The sequence below is a fragment of the Electrophorus electricus genome, chromosome 17 (genome assembly GCF_041902795.1).
Source record: "Electrophorus electricus isolate QZ-2024a chromosome 17, ASM4190279v1, whole genome shotgun sequence".
NCBI lineage: Eukaryota > Metazoa > Chordata > Actinopteri > Gymnotiformes > Gymnotidae > Electrophorus > Electrophorus electricus.
In genome coordinates this window covers 3,630,221-3,637,907 of record NC_137513.1, presented here as the reverse complement: position 1 = coordinate 3,637,907, position 7,687 = coordinate 3,630,221, and positions in this window count along the sequence as shown.

Here is a 7,687-nt window from a genome sequence, read left to right as displayed (position 1 = left end):
AAGTCTGAACATGTCACACTTGCTATATCATTCACATATTTCCTATTACTCATTTGCATCTATATATACTCATGTATCTTTGAATAAAGTCTGCATAAAGTCTGAGGAAGGACAACCAAACCAGGTGAGGCATACAGTGGGACAGGTTGGGGAAAGTGGGGAATATTTAATTACCTGGAGAATAATTATTTATACCAAAGGTATGTCAGTGCTATCCATATATCACTGATTTGTAAACTGTTGTCTGGTTGTCTGACATGTCTTGACAAAAATGCTGTACCTACTGCAGGCCTCTATAATTGTATAAATGGATTTTCACTGGAACAAAACAATAACAGCTGTAACATAATATATGAGCTTAATAGCAAAGTATTTAGAGTATAATAGTGATAGAACATGCCAGCTTATCTACATGGTTCCTCTGACTACACAGACAATGTAGCATGTTCAGACACATTATAGATAACAAATACATTACAGATTGTGAAAAGTTACTTATAAGCACGATAACCGCTAAGGTAGAGATACAAATTGCAGCAATATTTAACTTTAAAATGCTATATTCTGTTCAGACAAGTATATGTGTGCTGACAAATTTATTTTCAAACATATAGTTGTAGATTTTTTGGAGTTCAAGGTCTGTACAAAACTCAATTACACAATTGCAAAACACAATTGCCCTCATTAACATTACAGACAAGTGCTGAAAAATATTTTAGACTTTGTGTGTGTGTGTGTGTGTGTGTGTGTGTGTGTGTGTGTGTGTGTGTGTGTGTGTGTGTATGCAAGCATTTCGGTTGTAGGGGTACCTTAGATTTTTTCACACATATAGAGTATATATAATTTCTGTGAAGACAAAATTGCTCTAAATGATATGTAATATAAGTTTGTCTATATCAGTGTGGACAGCTTTGACAATCCATTTTCAGTATATGGTCACAAATTACTAGCTGGTCTGAACATAGAAGTGGTTGTGTAACACCACTAAAGCTGGTCTGAACACTAAAGTAAAGAAATTAAAGTGATTGGACTGCTCTCTAGTATACCTGGTCCTGTGGACTTCAGTCTGTCTTTTTCCCCCTTTATTCCTTTTACTTGCAACAAAACTATCCAGAGGTTTGGTGGTCTGCATTGACACCCACACTAAGAGAGCCAGCATGTCTTCAGAAGGTGGTGAGTTCAAGAGCAAAGTTTCACAGTGTAAATTTAAGAACACGCAAAAAAACAAAAACAATACTCCCTAACCTGATGAAATATAAAGTTCAAATTGCTTTAAGCTGGTAATTATAAATAATAAAATTAATAAGGTCAAATTGGAACATGAAAGGTTCTCCAAAGCTCCTGAGAATAAAAAATTATTTACTGTGAAACTGATGAACAAAGAATGATTAATAACAGGCAAATAACAAATAACAAATAACAGTTTGTCTACACTGTAAAATCAAAGTGCAGACACTGAATTTATAAAGCCACTGGATTAAAAAACAAACAAACAACATATTTTGAATTAAAATTCAGAAATTTTAAGTAGCAAAAAATTAATGCTAAAAAATGTGAGCACTATAAAATTCCACATCTTATATTTTAGTCATTGTATATGGGGTATGAATCACAGTAATTATACTCACGCCACACTCTGAAAATCAGCTCAGCAAAAATTGTTCCTAATGAGTGTTCAGTACAGTTACAAAATTAAATATTATAGCATAGTGTACAGTATTTTTGAAAACCTTTAAAAATACATTGTAAAAAAGACCCTCGGTCATATCTAAATAAATCTGTAAGGAGTGAAATATCAAGAAAACATTATGGATAATGACTGAAGACTGAAACAGAAACTGCTAAAATATCTCCTGATAGAGTGTGTAGTTGCAGTTTGACATGATGTTCACCATCAACATCTACATGATGGCTAAAATGCTACTTTTGTTTAGACAGGCAATACCAGAATCCCCTATAGACTAGCAAATTATTAGACTACTCTAATTTCCAATGCTGTAAATGTTCTTTTATTTGTTGTGTTATTATGACTTGGCTTTTATTAAAATAATACAGTGAATACAAAATGCAACTATTCATAACTCTCTACCATTTTCCATGATCTGTTTTACATATTAGCAGTTGTGGTTTGGTCACATGATTGCTGTGCAGAGCTTAAAAATAAGTCACACACCAAAGTTTCCCCAAGGGAGACCAGTTTCCTCCTTTAACACTGCTGTCATTAAGGTACTGTCTGTCAGCACCACTGGAGAGAAGTAGGCCATGTATCTGCTCTGCCAACTATATAAAGGCCCCAAATCCTTCAGGGAATCACACATAAAATACCAGTTAATGAACAGCACGTTCTGTACACTCCTGCATGGACAGAAACTATCACTAAGCATTCCTCCATACTGCAAAGTGTAAATATAAGTCAGTAAACAGAAGGCTTTCAACCTTCCCTTTCACATTTTTTAGTTTGTGGTGGCATACAAGTTCAAAGCAGACTTGCAGCAATGTGCACAGAGCCATAGCGAGTCAGACACAACCCTCGGGAAAAAAAACGGAATCTACCACCATCTTATAAAACCGAACCAGTACATGGGCCTGTGCTTATACATATATGATATACATGTGTGATTATTCTCTTCATATATCCATGTATTACTGCTGTGAATTGCCTGTTTTTCAGCACCTGATATGGACCCTGATGCTGATTTTGTGTATGGTGAGAATAAATGAATATTCAAATGTGATTCAGTTATATTTCTTTTCTTATTAACTAACACAGAAAGGGATCCATTTGAGGAAATATACCACTTTTCTGCATGTGATGTGTTGCAGACTATAAGACTCTGTGCATCGCGGGCTTATCTGTTGCTACTGTGCTTGTGCTTCTGTCTATTCTGCTGCTGACTGGTGGGTATTATGCCTTTTTATCTTTATGTATTTTTGGGCCCGTCAAAAAATCATAGATTCTGAAAGACTTGTAACTGTTTCAGGCAATCGCATTCGTCGGTGTGGCAAGTCTAAGGTAAGTGTAGTTGCCAAGCCTCATTGTTTGCTTGTTAGATGTACCTGCATTAACAAATGCAGTGTACACGATGACATCTAGTGGTAAGGATTAATGCAGAATATGGATTATAAGGAGTCACACCAAACGCAATGTTAAGCATGAATGACTAAAGATAATAGAAAAATATTGCAATTGTACACGCTTGCATTTTGTTTGCAATTTGCATGTACTAACACTATATTATGCGTTTGTGTTTTGTATGTGTTTTAGCACAGACCAGTCGGTGAACAAAGCTAGATGCTGCACTAGACCTTTTGAAATGCTGACCCTATTAAAAGACATGACATGCACTCAAGGGGTTAATGGAAAATACATTGATAAAATATTGTCTTTTCTTATTTATTCCAAATCTCATTTTTGTGACAGAACCTCCATGCAGTTGAGGTCAACATGTTGCAAAGACGTTGCAATTACACTGACTCTGTAAATAGTTTGGGGTCTCTTGGTCTTGTCTTCTGTACCCATCTTAACTCCGAGCTGGCCTAGTGGCAGCACTACATCTGCAATATGCATTCGTCAGTTTACACTTCAAAGAACTAGAGTCACAGTTTATGATGCACCCATTTTAGTAAAAATGACCTAAATATATATGACCAAAAAAAAAAGACTAAGGCATGAGTTCCCTATTATGCAGCATGTATGCATGTAACGATGTGAGGACATGACTGTGTGTGTATGTGATCGTGCGTGCATGAAAGTATGTGTAAAGCAGAGCAAAACGTTCCAGGGTTTTCCATGCTCTACAACTGCCTAAGAAAGATATATATACTGAAGTGTGAACAGTCTTAATTTAGAAATTATTCACACTTTACTAAATAAAAAGAACATGTTATTATGTGAAGTTGGTTTGGTCTAAAACCATAAACTGGGGAATGGACGAAATGGATTTTTTACGTACCACTGTTTAACACAAGGAGGCAGCAAAGCACAAGCTTTGCTATAGAATTGCAGTTTCAGTTTATTTATTCAAATAAAATGACACGACCAGTAACAACGAATAGCATAAACAAGCAGAATTAATGCGTTAATGTAACTGAGTGGTCCAGAACTGATCTGAATAACTCTTTTCAAAGTTACCTGAAACAAAGTTACTTTCAAATTAGGTTAAGTTAAAGTGTCTTTTAGAGTGCATTTGTTTTTATTCTCACCATTTTCTATTTTCCTGCCTTGTTAAGATACTAGAGTTTTGCTATCATTCTACTGAAATATTACTCCATCCGATTCCATCCCTCACCCACTGAGGTCAAGCTAACAAAGAACAACACGCAGAATTTAAAACAGACATTCCTAAACAGTATTGATACAGTTCATCCATGGATGTAATCTACTGACATCATGTAGTGCAAATCTACTGTAGTGACCGTCACTCTGGAGGACACTTCAGGCAGGGTTACCTTTCCAAACTAGTTCGTAGTCACACGGACATGCTAGCGTTCAGGAAATTGAAGTATTGTTCAGCACGCTGACAAAGCACATTAATCATTGCTTCAGGCCTGAGTTTAATTATTTTTGAATAAATAAGTAATTAAACGCGGGACAGGACCTGTCAAGACATGTAAGCAGCAGGCTCGCCACAAAGCCATGACACCACTCTTCACTCGATCTCTCTCAGACGTGTCTTGGACTTTCCAAAAGTGGTCTCATCTCTTCTAACGGTAGTTTCTGTTTTGCTGTGTTTAGTTTATGCCTCTTTTTTTTTTTTGCTCTTGTTGCATTCTTTCTCAATACAACGAATATGGGTATGACTTTCAAAAGTATGATATCGGACAAAATCTGCGCAAGCAAACTAAATTATCTGCATTATGAGGGCTCCGTGTCGATTACCGCTGACGCACATTAAACAGGATAGCGGCGCTGAGTTAGGACGAACACTGGGCCATGTAAAGACGTCAGATAGTCAGCAGTTTTACAGATAAAAGAAGTTAAATAGGCTTCATTACGCTATAGACTACATTTAACAGAATAACAATGCGAAATAACCCAACTTTAAGCAATAACCTAAGTGACAGAAACAAACAGTATTATAGAGGCCTCATATGTGCACATGAACACTCAAATCAGCACTTGCAATGCAAACCACTGATGTGGTTAACTAGTTTAACCTGTTTCGAGAGAGCCTATTTCATTTGTTTGGGATATACGTATAAACGCTGGGGCGTGGGAATAAGGATAACATCTTTGCACACGGGAGGAGAAACGGAAATTTCAGTTTTGGCTATCTTGTAGCTTTAGGCTACACCGTGTGCCCGGCCGTTACTTGAAGACTGCATGGAAACATCGTGGTAGTTACGGTCCACTGCTTCGTCAGGTGTGCCGTTATCGGTACTTAATCCTCCACTAGAAGTCAGTAAAACTCATTCGATCAGATATTGCGTCTGTTTGTATTTTCGCCTAGCGATTTTACCGATAGTGTCGGGCTTCAACGGAATTCTTTATAGGTATGTGATTGTATCAAAGGGAAAGAATCGTCCTGTTTTGAGGATGGATGTATTTCTGGGGAGTTTGTGTGTGTGTGTGTGTGTGTGTGTGTGTGTGTGTGTGTGTGTGTGTGTGTGCGTGCGTGCGTGTGTGTTTGTTTTTATATATATATATATATATATATATATAAAATTTTGTTAAATAACCTGTCAGCAGCTAGTTCAGTCTAGAGTTTTACAATCTAGGTTGTTGAAAATATAAATGTCAAATATTTGAAACTATCGTGTTAAGATATTAACATTTTAACACTTTCATTTCTTCCTTTATTAAACTAAGCCCAGTTTCACTCCATAGAAACTCACTCTACAGTGACATAAATGTGTGGAGGTAAAAATAAATAAATAAATATATAGATGTGCATATATATATATATATATATATATATATATATATATATATATATTACTTCACTATACCTGGAATAGTGTGAACAATATGATAATTATACGTTAAAAATAATTTACTTTCTGTTCCATGTTTGCTGCTTTTAGGGTTTGCATTCAGAATTTGGCTAATTCCAGTTGGCCTGTTTCTGTGGTAGCTCTGGCTTCCTCCTGCGGTAGGGCGCTCCCCTCCCTCACGGACGCCTTCTCTCTGTTTCTGCTGTCTGCAATGGCGAGAGATCCTTGTAAGATAAACACATGAAAAAAAGGGGAAGATTGGATGGAAGATGGGAGATCTGCAAAATGAAACAGCCCATCCCCCCATCCCCCTTCTCTTTCTCTCCTTCCCTCCTCTCGTTATCCTCCCTTGCTCATTTGAATAAATTAACACCCCCCATGTCTCGCTTCACCACCTTCTCTTCTTCCCCAATCCCCCCCACCCCCAATCCACCCCCCCCAATGGACAAGCTGGTGTGAGGGAGAGAGATCCAGAAATATCGTCCTGTTTCTTAACACACACACACACACACACACATGCACGCGCATACACACAACCACACATCATCATCACACATTCATTTTCACTCATGCACACAATCACATCATCCTTAAAAATAAACACAGAAAACATATCTGAAACCTATCCAAAATGTTCACATTTTTTATTCTGCCCTCTTTTCCGCGCACAAATGTACACCAAAATACACACTCACTATTTTTTTCCTCTTGGTGCAGATTGGCACTTACCAACACGCATGCGTGCTGGGTTCCAATCCTCCCTCTGCGGTGTGACGCTGTTCGGTGACTCATTTGACTAATGCTGAAGAGCTTAACATGGCGTACTGTACAGCATCAGTCTACCTAATTACCAGCGGAGCTGCAGTGCTGGCTTTGCCAGCTCTGAGGAGACCTGGGCGAGGCGGGCACTGCTGCACCGCCAGCTTTCCACCGCAGCAGCCCACGTTCTGGGCGTGCCTTGTTTGGCGCCATTTTGGATCTACTCAGCTGCAGTTTCCATAGGGTGGTGTGAAAAGCAGGCATGCTGCAGGGGGAGCTGGGAGACAGAATGCCACTCAGCCACCATTATACGCCACTGACATGAGCTTGGGCTGAAACTGCACTGCACCTCTGTTCCCCTTTCACCTGTGGGTTCCTGGAGAGCATGTGCACAAACCCCCCTGCCCCCCCTCCCCCTTTTATACTTACCCTTGGTGACTCTGCAGGGTTGGAAGGGTGAAAAGGGGAATGGGCCTCTGCATTAATACCAGATACATTAGCGTTAATATGATCCCACCATGTAGTCATGGCCTGGGGGGGGGGGGGGGTGTGTGTGTGATTGTCTGAGTATTAGCATTACCATTCTCATTAGCCCACCCATTTCAACCCCCCCCCCCCCCCCACTTCTCTTCTCTTACTCAATCGTGTCTTTCTCCAGGCCAAAAATGAAAGAAAAGAGTTTTTTTATGGCTATACCCCTGTCCCTGCCTGCTGGGTCATTGTGTATTTAGATGCCCTGCTGGTCCCATATCTTCTGATGCACATCAAACGTGTCATGTCTGTTAAGAAGGTCTGGCAAATTTACTGCACTTGAGCATATATTATTAGTTAAGAAATAGCTGGTAACCCTCTGAGGTCTAACATGTCACTGGCAAGCATTTATAATATAGAATATAATTTATAATACTATATACAGCAAACTACTATATATTAATTACAATAACAAAAACACCCCTGAACCTCACAGCATTAAAGTAGGTCTTTTGAAGAACTT